We start from the raw sequence: 17,245 nt of genomic DNA on the forward strand, positions 1-17,245 counted from the left end.
AATTTTTCCAAGTTTGTCACTGAGTTTCGAGACGTATGGTAATGTAGTGAAAGTCTTTTTTCTCAATTGCCAGTGTAACTGAATCAAGGAGGACGGGCTCCCTATTTTCCTGTTTTACCTTTTTTAATCGTCTATCTATTATATTTTCAATGAGATTGATTGGGTAGCCATTGCAGAATAGAATATCTTTAACGTAATCCAACTCAGATTTTACATGATTACGTGAGTATACTTTTAGAACCCTGTCGACTAAAGAAATTACTACCCCTCTTTTTACACAAGGAGGGTGATTTGACGAGGAATGTGGACACCGATCATTATGGGTCGGCTTTCTATATATAGAAAATTCAAAGCTAGGAATATTTTTTATAACTAAAACATCCAAGAAGGGGAGCTTTCTTGAATCTTCCAGTTATATTATGAATTGAAGATTCGAATCAAAAGAATTCAAATGTGCCAAAAAATCTTTTAGAGTCCTGACCACATTCCCAAACAGCAAGAATATCATCAACGAAACGAAACCAGAGGGAGTGTTTTAAAGGGAAACTATTCAAAGCAGATGGTTCTATGAAATCCATGTAAAAATTTGCCAAAAAAAGAGACAAAACAGTGCCCATGGGTAGGCCCTTGACCTGAAGGAAAATTTTTTCTCGAAACATAAAATATAAAGAGAACTTGTTGCAAAGACGTACAAGCGTCATTATTGTGTCAATTTCCAAGGTTTTATAATCTGACCAAGCAGAATTTTCCCCTAATTTTCTTTGTAAGGCGATGTCCATGGATTATGGATTATGGACATCGCATGAAGTGTACATGGAAACTACATCAAAACTAGATAACATAGTTTTTTCTGTTATACTATGATTTTTCAGTTTCTCAACAAGATCTATGGAATTTTGTATATAAGATTTCTGTGTTGTTAGAAGAGACATTGTAGCTAAGAATCTTCCTACATCTGTAGCTGGAGAGCTATAACATGCTACAATAGGACGTAACGGAGTATCCTTCTTATGGATTTTGAGTAGACCATAAAGTATTGGGGCTGACCAACCTTTGGGGTAAAATTTTCTGTACATTTGAGGGGTGATTAGTCTATTATCTTTTAAAATTTCTAATTCTTTCCTCAACTGCTTGGTGTATTTATCTGTGGGGTCAGTTGTTATTTCTTTGTAAGTATTTTCATCCAATAAAAGGATATTTATTTGATTTTATTATCTGCAGAATCCACAGTCACAACTGTGTTTCCTTCGTCCGCTCTTGTAATTACTTTATTTTTATCTTTTTTCAAATTTCGGAGGATTTTAATTTCTTCCTTTGATTGAGTTGTAAGCGACAATGACGGCTTTTAATCAAGAATACTCTTTACTATTTCTTAGTAGGTTCTGGATATTCAACTTCACCATGAGAGCTAAAAATACCGGAGTCCACACTCATAATAATTTCTGATACATTTACATGTGTCTGAGCCATTACAAATTTAGGTCCTTTTGATAGAATACTTAGCTCCTTGGGTGTGAAAACCTTGGAGGATAGATTTTCCAAAGGAGAGCCATGACAAAATCTAGGATGGAAAATCCGTGTTTGTTGAAAATGTCGAAATTCGAGTTTTGAAAATTTTTCTGATAAGCGAGTTTTTGCTAAATTAAAAACGTGTCAGAAAGACCTTTTTAGACATTTCAAATTTGGAGAAAATCCTGGAGGAAAGCCTCCATTTTATTTCGAGAAAATTTGAAAACATTGGAAACATTAGAACAGCTTGTTTTTTTTCTATATTATGAATTAGACAGTTGATCAGTTAAGAAGAAAAATAGAAGTATTACTATTTTTATATATAATTGGCTTTTAGATACGTAAATAATTGACCAAATAAGAAACAGGTCCCTACGCGAAGGATAAAGGTTAAAATAATACTAGAAAAGATTCTTTTTGGTTAGTATCAGGTCTTATACGTAATGTACTATACGTATTGAATACTGATATGTGTCGCAGGATGTTATCATAAACAATTATTTAATTGCTCAGTTTTATTGTTTTTTATTCCTACAAGCCGCTTATTGGTCATTAGTTTTAAAAACTATTTAAAACTATAAAAAAAAGTATTACTATTTTATATATAATTAGCTTTTGGATATGTAAGTAATGGACCAAATAAGGAACGTGTCTCTACGCGAAGAATAAAGATTAAAATAATGCTAGAAATAATTCTTTTTGGTTAATATCAGGTCATATAGGTAATGCACTATACGTATTGAATACTGATATGTGTTGCAGGATGTTATCATAAACAATTATTTAATTGCTCAGTTTTATTGTATTTTATTCCTACACACCGCTTATAGGTCATTAATTTTAAAAACTATTTAAAACTATAAGAAAAAGTATTACTAAAAGTTTTACAAAAAGTTTTACAAAAAAAGTAAAGTTTTAAAAAAATAAATTTTTTAAAAAAAAGTAAAGAGCTCCATTTAGTCAAGACTGATCAAAAATAAAGTCAAATAACCTTCCAAGCGTAAAATTACCAAAAGTCACCATCAATGTAAAAAAATCACTAAAAAAAGAACAAAAATTACAATAAATAGCCGAGTCGAACTAAAAACAAGCAAAATTTAACATGAGTAGGGCTGATAATACCCATGCTTTCTCAAGACCAGAACACAATTTGTGCTTTACTGAAAAAAAACAAAAACAAAACAAATGACCGTGTATTGTCAGTTTAATTGACATATACTGATGTTTATTCCTTAAAGTTTTGATAAGTTTTTATTTATGAAAGTAAGAAAAGTGAAAACATTTCAAGCGTTTTGTTTCCTGTAAAGCGCAAATTGTTTTCTGGTCTTGAGACGGCATGTGAGTTATCAGCCCTACTCATGTTAAATTTTACCTGTTTTTAGTTTCACTCCGCTATTTATTGTGCTGGACCGTGTAAAAGCACCTTCTTTTTTTTAGCTGCTTATAAACATTAATTGAGTCTTTCAAGCTTTATTTCCTAATTGGTGTCGTTCAAAACTCAGCTCATTGTAAACAATAGTTTGCATAAGTTCAAAAATAGTTATTTAGTGGGAATATATTTTGATATGACTTTCAAATACCCACTCCTCTAAATGCCCACTCGTCTATTTATGTTCAATTTTAATGATGGTAATTTGCAGATGAAGTCATTTTTAAGTTTGATTAAAAACGATTTGATTTGATACAAAAATTCAACTCTGTTTAAGGTTTAAGAATGGTGTTTAACACAGCTAAAATGTCTTTCTCTAAAAAATGCATACAATTACCAAATATTTTGACCGAGATATATTTTCTCATTTGAATTCTGAATAAAGATATTTTTTTATTATTTTTTAGATAATTAACATTAGAAATGAACGATTCCGTTGTACAGAAGCGATATTCCAACCATCTTTATTAGGAATTGAAAATTGCGGTATCCACGAAACTGCTTACAATAGCATCATGAAATGTAACGTAGATATCTCGAAAGACTTGTATGTCAACACAGTACTTTCAGGTAATATTCCTTTTTCAACTTTCATCTTCACTTTTAAAGGATTCTTATTTATACACTGAATGTTGAGAGAAGAGTGACCCATGGTTTCACCATAGACATTCAGTTTGGTTTTATTCTTATGTTGTAGCATCAGTGCTGGAAACTACTTTATAATGTGAATTGTTCTAATTTATTTTGTTTTTTTTCTTCTTCGTGTGTTTAGTTGTCGGTTTTTTGTGTGTTATTTTTTTAAACTTTTTTTCCGTCTTTTCGTTTTTCTGTCTAGAATAGCTCCCGGAAGTGAGGCTGAAATATCCGGAATATTTTTAAATAGTGTTGTCTGTTTTTATTTTGTTCGCTGCTTTGTTAAAGTTAAAACCTGTTTTTTCTTGCTTAATTTTTCGTAAATGGAAAAGCAGTGTGGTCTAAGAAATTATTTATATCCTTGGTACATTAACAGCTACTAAAAGAAATAAATCTGTAGCTTGGCTCGGCTGAAGGAAGTTAACTGTCTTTACTTAATTTTTCGAGTTCTATTGGTGTGAATTATTTCAGAGCTCTACATTTCACAAATACATAAAGGTATATTATTTTGTCGAACGGAATAAAGGGCAAAACATCTCCATAATTTTAATTATCTAATATGTACTTTAAAAATGCTTTTATCTTGGCTAGCCTCAGATTCATTGGTCTTTTTCTGATGATTTTGTGGCTGACATGTTCCCTGTCGGTTTGATTACTATTTGTATCTCCTGGATGTTTTTATTCTGTAATTCTTAAAACATCTGGTAAACTATTTACATGGTACGCCGCTGTTAGGGTATAGCCCTTTTGTTTTTATTAACACAATATAGTACACTACCGACTATTAAGCACTTTACTGTAATCTGTCCATTCACAAAAATACGCCTTCCCAAAAACCTGACGTAAGCACATTCAATTACACAGGCAGATTAAATCGCCCTGCAGCTGAAAAATACATCGGTTGGTAACCTTGGTGCTCTCTAGCTCTTTGATGTTACTGACGAAGTCTAACCATGGTTCGTGACGAAGGACCAAGCAGAGTGAAAACTAGAACGCGGACAATTTTGATTTTTTAAACTATATTTTCCCTCAAGGTGGAATGCTACCATTAGAGTACACCAGTTCAAATTTTAATATAAAATTTGCCTATCAAGTTTCTTGTGCAGGATAGGAAGACTAGACCGTGTTCAAAGTGAAAATGCATGTGAGCTCGTGACTGTTCTTTGTGTCCTACTTACCAGTTTGTGTCGCTAGTACAGGCCAATAAGGTGTGATTTAAGATTCTGAAGGAGAAATTGATGAATCAGTCTGAGTCTTGTTTTCATAGAGACCACCCAGGGGCATGGCTACAGTATTTTATTGGGGGGCAGGAGGGGGGGGGCTATCAAAGTAAGTGCTATTCAAGTAGTAGTGAAGAAAAGTCAGTATTAAACAAACACGTTACTTAGGAAATTTGAAAAATATTACGTAATACATTATAAACAATTAACACACATTAAACAATCACAAATATAAGTGCTGGTGTTTGGCTTTTACTAAAATTGCCAGCAATGAGCTGCTGCAGACGACAATAATTCAGTGTAAACAAGCTTTCGTGTGGGTGAAGGTCAGTGTTGTGTATACTCGGCTTTTTTCAGCCAAATTCACCACTAATGTGGCAGTAGATATTCCCCCTTCACTTCCCAAACCCCTACGCTCAGCACAAGATGCTCAAGCTCATAACTGAGCCAAGGTCTATTCTAATAACCCTGGGTATCGCTCTGTTCATTTCTTCATAATTTTGAATAGATCTTGACTTTGTAAGATTTAATTTGTTATATTAAACTTTTAATATACGTAATTTATTGAAATATTAATTATGATCTTTATTAAATTGATTTGTTTTTGGGTTTACCGGTTTATATTAATAAATAGTATTGATACCGGTGTGCCACATAAAGCTGAAACAAAAGCCATAGGCAGCGTAATAGCGCTGTTGAAGTAAAGATACAGGATAAGTCAGAGTATTCCCAAAGATTGTGTAACATCAAATTGTGACATATTCTCCACATTTAAATAGCGACCGTATTTCAACTTTGAAAACATCCGAAAGATAAAGTTAGAATTATTAACTTATCCGTTGGACATTGTTTTACAAAGAATATCCAGAAAATCTGAACAAATCTTGGCATCATTGCGGTAGAAATCTTAAATTAATTAAAAATTGCGAATGATGCCAATTGGAAGGGAAAATTGACTCCTAGAGTATGAAAATTGCCTCCCCCTTTATATCTTTATTTAAAAAAATGGATTCTATAAAAATTACACAGAGGTCTTTCTTTTCTAAATCAGGTTATACATTTCCGGAGGGGGTTACACTGGATATCGTTTTTATGTTTATAATTCCCTTCGCAAGCAAAGCTCAATCTCCTAGTGCTGTATGATAAAACTGATAACAATAGAAAAAGAAAATGATTTGGTACTTTGGTACAGCTTATACGTTCACACAAGATTTTTAAATTGTGAGAAAAATATTCATATTTTGTTTAAATTCACTTCATTCTATTCTCAGCAGACAATTAATTGTATTAAAGCAATTGCATTAAATTGCATTAAAGCAATTTAATGATTCCTATAGCGGATGCCCCTCTATCAAATTCCATGACCAAACCACAACCGATTTGACCGATTCAGTTATTGTACAAATATCATTATAAAAATCACTAAGTCTTATTTTCTTTTTCAATGATTTCTTTTTCATCCAGGAAGTTGTATTCACTGTATATCTACCTTTTTATTCCTCAATGATTTCATTTTCATCCTATTCACAGATGTAGAGGGTATATCTATTTCCACTTGTGAAAGTTTTAAAACAAGAGAATCTAATCTTGAACTGATCATTTTTCATCAGTAAAGCACCTTAAATACAAGGGGAAATTTTTACCTGAGCAAATGTAGCAAAATAGGAAGAATTGAACGTTTTCAATTTTGCGATTAACTAGGCTTGCATTTTTACTTGGTGATAAGGCTTCAAAGGCAGTATATCTTGAAGAATATTAATTTGAAGAATTAATTTGAATATTAATTGAAGAATTAATTAATTTTCTTAATTAATTTGGAAAATATTAGGAAGTGCAATGGATCCGTATTTTTCTTGTTTTCCTTATGTTAAAAACGAGCGTGGATTAATTAAAAAAATAGTATCTGCTCAAAGTAAAGAGCAAATTTGACACTTAAAATGAGCAACAGTTTTAAAGCTTCTTAATAAACTAGTGTTTTTTCCTCAAATTATCAGGGGGGGCAACAACCCCCCTTGTCCCTCCTCAATGATGTCACTAAGACCGCCTAATGACCAAAGCTACACAAATGGATTCCCAATTATTGAAGATACAAGACATTGATCACCCTTTTCAGTAACTACCGAACCAGTGATAAGAAGATAATTTTCCTTAAGATGTTGGAGATACTTGTGTTCAAAAACAACATCGAATTTTTCATCCAAACTCTTGTAACCCTAAACGACACAACATCTGTTCTCAAACCCCACGCTTCGCGTGTTAGGTAAAATTTGGGGACTTATGAAATTTTCAGTATGAACAAGATATAGCCCAGGAAAAGGTGAAGAGAAAATTGTAAGAGTTTAATGCGTCTGTGAAATCCGTTTGTATTTCGAGTCAATGGGGAAGGTGAAGCAGGTATTTAAAAAGTTTGAAGTAATGTGACCAAATTATTTTTCATTAGTTAGAGTAAAAATTTTCTAAAAAGGTCTGTAATAAGGAATCTGGGACAATGTGATTGTTTTATATGGAGTTGCGAGTGTTATTACTTTTAGCAGACCAAACATTCATGATTACATTGCTTACAGAATAGAGTGAAAGTGTGAAATCAAGGACAGCGCAATAACGCTGCCTAAGTAAAGAGCGATATGGGAACAATGTATTTTTATTTTTTGGTCTTAAGTCAGGGCACTTCTTATCGAAGGAATTGACATTGAAACTTCGAAAAGGGCTCATTCGACTGGAAATAATGGTCGAAAGTGATTGAAGGGAAACTAAACCCCTCCAACGCTGACCAGTTCCCCAAACACATTCAATCAAAATTTTGAGATAGCCATTTTGTTAGGCGTAGTTGAAAGGTCTGGAAATTAGGTATTTGAAGATGACAACCCACCACAGCCCTCAGGGCAAGGGTTGTAAGTTATGCCTGGGGGAATTTAAGGTTTATATAGGAATGGCGATCGTTCTAATTTCAAAGGGGGCTCAATTGACTGCTAATCAGAAGTTTTAGTGCCCAATTTGAGATTCAGAGTGATCGCAGGGTGGATATTCCGTCCACACCCTGGATTTTCCCGAAATGTATCTAATAGAAATTTTGAGATGGTCATTTGTTGTCGTGAAAACTTCCACAAATGCTCATTCGATTTGAAATTGAAAGGGCTAGTACCCTTTTTAATAGTCAAAAGTGATTGAAGGGCAACTAACCCCCCTCTCACGCCCATCCTTTCCCCCAGCACAATCCAATCAAAATTTTGAGACTGTCATTTTGTTTAGCGTAATTGAAATTTCCGGGAATTATATCTTTGAGTATGACAACTCCCCCACAGCCCTTAGAGCAAGAGTTATAAGTTATATACTGGAGGTATATAAGGTATGTATTGAAAGGGCGATGGTAAAAACTCTGGAATGGGCTCATTGGATTGGAAATCAGATGTTCTAGTTTCCTTTTAAAGATTCACGGTGATCAGAGGGTGGATACCCTCCCACACACTTCGTATTTCCTCGAGATGAATCTAATAGAAACTTTGTGGCGGCCATTTGTTGTCGAAAAAACTTCGAAAACAGCTCATTCAATTGGAAATTGAAAGGGCCAGTAGCCTTTTTATCAATCAAAAGTGATTGGAGGGCAACGAACCCCCTTCCTTGCCCACCACTCCCCCAAATCCATCCAATCAAAATTTTTAGATAGTTATTTTGTCCAATGTAATTGAAATAACAAGAAATTATGTTTTTGAGGGTGACCCCCTTCATAGCCCTTAGGACAAGGTAAGTTATTCCATGAGGGCATATAAGGTATATATAGAAAAGGTGACCGTATAAACTTCGGAGGGGGCTTATTGGATAAGAAATCAGAAATTCTAGTGCCCTTTTTAAGATTCAGGGTGATCGGAGGCGGATAACAACCACCCCCAAAACTCGTCTTTTCCCATAATACAGCCAATAGGAATTTCGAGATGGCCATTTATTGTTGTAGAAACTTCGAAAAAAGCTCATTCGATTGGAAATTGAAAGGGCTAGTGCCCTGTTTATTAGTCGAAAATGATTTGAGGGCAACAAGCCTCCCCCATGCCAATCTATTCCAAAACACATAGAATCAAAGTTTTGAGATAGCCATTTTATAATTGAAAACCCCCATACCTTCTTAAGACCAGAACATAATTAACTGAAAAAATGGTTGTGGGTTTGCAGTTTAGTATACATATATTGACATATATTCCTCAAAGTTTTGATAGTTTTTAATGTACTAAAGTTAAAAAAGCTAAATTATTTTAAACGTATTTTGTTTACTTAGATCATACAATAAATAACCGAGTCAAATTAAAAACGAGAAAAAAAATTATACAGGCAGGGCTGACAACTCCCATGCCTTTTCCGGGCCAAAAAATAATTTACACTTTACCGAAAACAAAATACATTTAACATGTTTTCACTTTGTTTTATTTGTATAAATGTTTTTATTAGATATATAAAGGTGAAAGCCCCCCTCTTGCACTCCAATTAAAGCGCGAGTGTCTAGTACCCTTTTTAAGAGTAACAAGAGATTAGAGGGCAAGCAGCCTCTCTCTCAAGCCCACTTACTTTCAAAACGCATCCTGTCATAATTTTGAGACAGTAATTTGGTTCAGCATAATAGAACGGTCCAGCAACTATTTCTTTAGGGATATTTGACATGTCAACCCCCCCCCCCAATAATGTTATTGGCCCATTATGCTTCAAAATTAAATGTTGCTTTAAAATAAATCAAAGGGCATCGTGGCTGATAACCCGTATGCCTTCTTAAGAACAGAACACAAGTTGGGTTTCACTGGAAACGAAATAAATTTGAAATGTTTTCATCTTTCTTATTGTCATTAATGAAAAATAATCAAAGCCTTAATGAAGAATTATTAGTATATGTCAATTGAATTGACAATCAACGGTCATTTGTTTTTGTTTTTTTTTCAGTAAAGCACAAATTGTGTTTTGGTCTTGAAAAGGCATAAGGGTTATCAGCTCTAGTCATGTTAATTTGTGCTCGTTTTGAGTTTGACTCGGCTATTTGTTGTAGTTTCTGCTCGTTTTGAGTTTCATTTGTTTATTGATAGTGATTTGTGGTGGTTTTACGCTTGGAAGGTTATTTGACTTTGTTTTCGCTCATTCTTGACTTAATAGAGCTCTTTACTTTTCTTTAAAAAAATTTTCTTGTGGAAAAAGTTTTTTTAATTAGTTACCTTAAAAAAAAAACTGGACACGCTTAGCTTTTTCCGGCAACAATTTCAGCAACTCATTGGGCAAACGATAGCGGGACAAAAACAACATCTTTTGCGCGAGACTTTTAAAACTAATGGTTATGGACATCAATAGTCCCACATTCAATAATAGTGTATTATTGTACATAATTGGTATTCATTGTTTGCTGACTGGAGGAGAATAGTGCTTCCAGTGGCTAGTTTTCCTGAAGAAGAAGCCAAAGAGGTGAAAGGACTGGTTGCTAGTCCATATACCTCCCTACAATTTTCGGAACTGGAATAGTCAACTGCAGTTTATCAATAGTTGCATGATTGACATCAACTTATTAATTAGCTTTTCTATTATCGAATTTTTATTTTTTCTTCTACTTAATTAAAAAAATTAAATTTTTAATTTTTTCATCATTAAATTTTAAGGTTTTTTATTATTAAATGTTTATTTATTATTTTTAGTTCTTTTGATTTTCCTGCTGAGGAAAAGGAAATGATTGAGTATTTCTTTTTCTTTTTTTTTTGATCCTAACGAAATAAGACATTTTTTTGTAAATTGGGACCGAAAATTATAAATAATTTTAAGCTCGAATCGTCGCCGTTTTCATTGCGCCGATTTGGAAAATCGGCGCTGAACTAAGCCCTGTGTTCTTTTACTTGTCCAATGGAATTTCTACTTATCGGAGTTTAACCCCTAAACAGATAACAATAAATACTTATCCGGCCACGTGTCACTTGAAACGGCAAGATTGCAAATTGTGGTTGTCATTTGCCCTTTTTTAGTCATTCCATTCAAGATGCTTCGGATATTTTTTATTGTGATAAATTGTCTTAATGCTCTGAAAAGGGAAAAATATTTCAATTGCATAGGATAGGAAAATCCCAAATTAGTCAGGGAAGTGTTTTTTTTCACTAACAAATCACCATCTTCTTTGAACTTTAATTATATAGCCCTATTTTTGGCCCCCTTGATCCAGTATCTAGTTCCTGATTGTCATTTACACTAAATTTCACTTTTTCTGTTACACATTTCTTGTCAGTATTACTAAAGGGTCATAGTTAAGCACTAGAGAAGTCATTGTTAAATAACATGTGCTTATGTATATATAGCTTTTTGCTACTTATTCTTCTCTGGTTATATAATGCTTGATGTGGTATAAGCCAAGAGAAGGACCTGTAGACCTATAGAAGAAAACCTGTTAAAAAAAGATGATTCTTCATAATTTACATAATAATTGTAGCTAACACATTCTATATGCAGCCCTGCTCTACTTTAGCCCCAGCCCTCCTAATATGGAAATCTATAGCTGAAATTACATATTTTCTATTGATTCTGCCAATCTATCCCTCAACCCTAGTACCTGTTAATTGAAGCAACTGTGGCAAAACAAGAACTGGAAAAACAAGTAAAAGGTGGCAGAAAAAACTGGGGTAAAATTCTAGTTAATTAACTTCTTGCTATCTCAGAAAGGGTTTAGGTTAGGAAAATGAAACTTTCAGGGATGGGTCTACAGGCTAAAGTATGTCCCGGAAGGTATTTTGAAGTACCTACCTCCACTCCTTCTCCCTCTAGAAGGCCCTGAAATTTGCCTACATGACAGGTCTATACCTATTGAAATTTTGACAAAACAGCATTTTACCTTAATTTTCAGTTAGTAGTTGCTTTTTCTCTGCCTTTAGTTCTGAAAATGCAATTCCTGTTATTTGAGTAGAATTTTGAGCTATATCAATTTTTTTTTCAAAATTTAGGAAATGTATTTGCATATCTGTAAAACCTTATAAAATGGAATTAAGCAAAGTTATGAAGCTGAAAACAATTTTGTTGTACTTTAATTAAGCAGGAGATCTATTTTGCAAGGTTTCACTTTTATAACACAGATATTTTTAAAGGTCATCAAAGGTCAGGGCCCTCTAGAGGGAGGAGTGGAGGTAGTTGCTTCAAAACACCTTCCCGGGACATACTTTAGTCTGTAGATTAATCCCTGAAAGTTTCATTTTCCTAACCTAAACCCTTTCCGAGATAGCAAGAAGTCAATTGACTAGAATTTTACCAAAATTGGAAATATATAATTTGGGCTATATATTTGCAAATTAGGCATGTTAGGGGTAAATTTTTTGTTGTTCATATTTTGACTTACAAATAAAGTGAATATACCACTTGATACTGTTTTGTATGTTCTTTACAAATATAATAATTGCTTATATTGCTAGTTCAAGTTTAAGCACTTTTTGACCTTACTTAACCTAACAAATTTTGGCATTGAAAAACATACATTATTTTGTCAAAAATGACCTAAAACACATACTTTAATTGAAAATTTGGCATCAAAGAAGAAGAAAACAGCATAGTATTGTATAATTTATTAATCCAACTTAATTGTGGAAAATCAGTGCTCATAGATTATACAACATTTAAAAAATGGATTAATGATGAAACAGTAAGTTTGAGACCAATGTTTTAAGCTTTCTTATACCCAAAAACTATTTGGGTATATTTTGGTTATTTTCAAGAGCTCAAAAACTTGTAATTGAAGCGCTTATTATGTTTGTAAAGAACATAAAAAAGGCATCAAGGGGTATGTTCACTTTATTTGTAAATCAAAAATATGAACAACAAAAAATTTACCAATTATTAGTATAGCTGCATGATTTTCCCCTGGGTATGTAGGCTAAGTGGAAGGTCACTTATACCTGATCCTGTCCCTACTGTTTTTACTTGGTTGAAAAAAATCCAAAGAAAGTTCCCTTTGAAAAGGAAAGAGACCAAAAGTGAGATTGAATTTGTCATAGCTTGGAGGTTTGCCCCTTCAGTCTGTTTAAAGAAAACAGATTCATAATTGAAGCTTTGTTCATTTCAATCTTAGGGATGATCTACATTTGTTACACTTCATTAAATGGTATGTTCACTTTATTTGTAAATCAAAAATATGAACAACAAAAAATTTACCAATTATTAGTATAGCTGCATGATTTTCCCCTGGGTATGTAGGCTAAGTGGAAGGTCACTTATACCTGATCCTGTCCCTACTGTTTTTACTTGGTTGAAAAAAATCCAAAGAAAGTTCCCTTTGAAAAGGAAAGAGACCAAAAGTGAGATTGAATTTGTCATAGCTTGGAGGTTTGCCCCTTCAGTCTGTTTAAAGAAAACAGATTCATAATTGAAGCTTTGTTCATTTCAATCTTAGGGATGATCTACATTTGTTACACTTCATTAAATGGTTGTAAAGGGATACTTTTATTTATTTCTCTTGTTTGTTTTCTACATGATTTTTTTAATATTTAAATTGATGTACATTTCTTACAAATTAATTAGTCATACAAATTTATTATTACATATAATTATTAAATTAATTATTAAATAAATATTAAATTAATTGCATATAAATTTATTGATGCTAGGAAACATAGAACTCCTCTCTGTTTAAAAGAAAATGGATGGACATAAGTATGTTTTAATACACTAAAGTCCTAGGGCCATGGCAATTAAAACAAAACAATGAAGATTAACTTTAAAATGCTTGACATTACATAAACATAACATCCACAAAGAAAAACCATTTACAAAATTTTACTTTTGTGCTCAGTTGCCAACCTGAGCAATTGTCCTAAATTTTTAAACCTTGCAAAACATTCACCAGCCACGTCTTATGACCTACACTCTTGTCTGTACATCAACAATTCATTGAAAAGGAAGGACCACCTTACTGGCATTTCTTCCTTTGTACTTCTATTTAATGGGTTTAAAAGAAAGCTTCTATGGCTAAGTCAGAAGCCCAGTAAAGGACCAGTTGGTCCTTTGGCCATGAAGTGCAATAGGAAGCTAGGAGCCAGTCATCCTATGCTTTTACAAGCCCTTCCTGCTTACTGACCCCAGATTTCTCTTGGTAACCTGTTAAGTTTGGGCCAATTCTGACTGAACTTACAGAGTCACATCACTGACCTTTGCCCCAAACCAAATAAACTGCTAATGCCAGGAATTAAACCTGTACCCTTTGGATAAAGGATTCTCAACCTAGAGTGCCAGCCACTTAGGAAAGAACACAAATGTCACCAGAGAACAAAAATTATTTGGAATAAGAAAATATTGAAAAAAACAACAACTCAAGTCATAGTTTCACTGCTGTCCCACAAACAATATGTATTTTATTTAGACAAATAAATTTTAAGACAGGTATCAACAAAACTCCATCAGAGGTTGTATTTACTTAAGATACAATCAGCAATATGAATGCTTAGTTTTGTGATATTCTAGTCTTGAAATAATAAAAAAAAGAGAAATTATATGTTCTATTTGTTTTCCACCAGCCCATTTGAGAAAAATCATTTGTGACAACAATACACCCATGGTTGGCTCAGAATCTCTCTAAAATGCTTTAAACAGAAGGAATTTTAAAAACAATTATACTGATCAGCAAGAAGAATATTAACATAACTCTCTAAACTTGGCACTTTTTAAGACAATTTTTAGCAAAGCAAATGCAAAACTTTAATGGTGTCCTATGTCATCTAAAAAAAAACCATTAAAATGTGTCAGATGTATTTTTATATAAGATGCCTCAAAGACTTTTAGTTGAATCTATGAAATGAAGGGCCAGGTATTCCTTTACATTTTATACAACATTTAAAAAGAAAAACAGTTCAAATTTTTTCACAAAAGAAGAAGCTTGATGTAAAAAATAAATGTATTTTTAACAGAAAGCAACTGACATTAATGAAATCAAATAAAACAAAAATTCATGGAGAATAAATAATATAAGCCATATATTTAATCTATAATGAGGTTGCATAAAATATTATTTCTAAAATTAGAAAAAAAACAGTGTTATGGCTTAAAGTTCTGCTCAATCAACAGGAATTGTCTTTTCAGAACTAAGACCAGTGAAAAAGAAACTGATAACCAAAAAATAAGGCACCCAAAAATTTCAGAACCCTCTAAAGGGAAAAGAAGTAGAAGTAGGTACTTCAAAATACCTTCCTGGGACATACTTTAGCCTGTAGACACATCCCTGAAAGTTTCATTTTCCTAGCCTAACCTCTTTCAAAGATAGCCAAAAGTAAAATTTTACCCCTACTTTACCTTAAAAATCCAGTTTAAATACCAATCTCAACAAATATAGACTATATAAAAGTCTATAGGTATTGGCCAAATCATTCAAATTTTTTTCAACTAGAAACTATAGGATGGTTTAGAAACTAGGCCTGTTTGATATAGTAATATTTGACTAACTCACCAATGTGATAGCTGCCTTCCTAAGAACCAAACTTTTTAGTAACCAAAAAACTTTTCTTCTGACTCCTTATGAAGCTTAGTGTAGAATACTCACCTTGCTTTGCTTGCATTAGTGTCTTATTTATAGCATGCCTTTATTTATTCTTCCTTGTGTGAGTGATTGCTTGCTTGCTTGTACATATTGCTTTTTCTTTTATAGGTGCTTGGGTTATAATAAACAATTAAACTTCTACATGGTGTCAGAAGTAACCAAGTAAAGATGGATTCAGTTCATTGCTCAACACCAACGATCGACTGGAATTCACAAAACATGAAACATGCATGGAATAGATTTAAGCAGCATGCAAAATTAATGTTCAGTGGCCCCCTTAGTGGTAAAGCAGAAACTGTGAAATGCTCATACTTGCTCATATGGGTTGGTGAAAAAGGCAGGGATATATTTAACACCTTCCCTATTGCTGACTCAGAACAGAATGTCTCTGCATACCTGGCAAAGTTTGACACTTATGTGGAACCAATGGCAAACCCCATTTTTGCCAGAAACAAATTTCACAAAAGGAACCAGGATACTGTAGAGACAGTTGAACAATATGTAACAAGTCTCAAGATCTTAGCAAAAGACTGCTCATTTGGGAATTCAGAAGATGAAATGGTCAGGTACAGGCTAGTTTTTGGTATAAGAAATGACAGAATCAGAGAAAAATTGCTTACACAGGGATCAACACTCACTCTCACTACTGGAATTAACACAAGCCAAGCAATGGAAGAAACCCAAACACAACTACTAACTATGAATGAAGCTGAGCACAAGACAGCTATCAAACAAGAAGTCGATGTTGTGAGCAAATATCCTGAATGTTATATGTGTGGTGGACAATATTCCCGTGGACACAAGTGCCCCGCAAAAGGAAAAACATATTCCAAGTGTGGTAAGATCAACGATTATGCTAGAGTTTGCAAGAGTAAAACAGTTCACAGGCTAGAAATTGCAGGAACAAGCTCTGGTTCTCAGGCTATACATGCATTAGACTTCTCCCCTAGCTCGGGAAGCGAGTTGTATATTGATTCAATTCATTCAATGAATCAAACCAAAGACCATCACATTGATCTTTACTTCAGTACACAAAAGAAGTACATCAGCTTGAAGCTTGATACAGGAGCAGATGCCAACATACTTCCATTAAAGGAATATGAGAGATGTTATCCCCATCCCACACTAAACAAAACCAACAGTATCCTGACAAGCCATACCAATGGGAAGTTGAAAGTATATGGAGTGTGTGAAGCTGAAATACAATACAAAGATAGGCCTGGACAGAAGCACAAATTCTTCATGGTTGACACTCAGAAAGTATCAATAATTAGTAGGCAAACCAGTGTTGATCTTGGTCTTGTCAAATTCATGTTTGATGTGCAAACAATGCAACCTTGCCCTGATCAAATCAAGATCATGATAGACCAATATGCTGATGTCTTTGAGGGTATTGGCCAACTTCCTGTGTATGTAAGCTGACGCTGAAGGAAGGAGTAGTTCCTACAGTTCAACCCCCAAAACATGTACCATTTGCATTGGAGAAGAGATTAAAGGCTGAGCTCAATCGCCTGGAACAGATGAAAATCATTGAGAAAGTTACTAAGCCTACTGACTGGGTTAATTCTTTTGTAATAGTGGAGAAAGCAAATGGGAACTTAAGGATATGTCTGGACCCCATGGACCTGAACAAGAACCTAAAAAGACCACATTATCCAATCCCAACATTCGAGAGCACCACCCAGAGGTGTGCTGGAGCCAAGATTTTCTCCAAACTTGATGCCACTAGTGGATTCTGGTCAATGATGCTTGATGATGAATCATCCAACTTGACAACTTTTAACACCATCTATGGTTGTTACAAATTCAAAAAGTACCCCTTTGGCCTCAACTCAGCACAAGACGATTGCCAGAGAAAAATGGAAGAGGCTTTTAAAAATCTCAATTTAGGCCTAATAGTCAATGACATAGTCATTTGTGGTGCTGATGACAGTGAAC

The sequence above is a fragment of the Artemia franciscana genome, chromosome 20 (assembly GCF_032884065.1).
Source record: "Artemia franciscana chromosome 20, ASM3288406v1, whole genome shotgun sequence".
In the NCBI taxonomy this organism is placed as follows: domain Eukaryota; kingdom Metazoa; phylum Arthropoda; class Branchiopoda; order Anostraca; family Artemiidae; genus Artemia; species Artemia franciscana.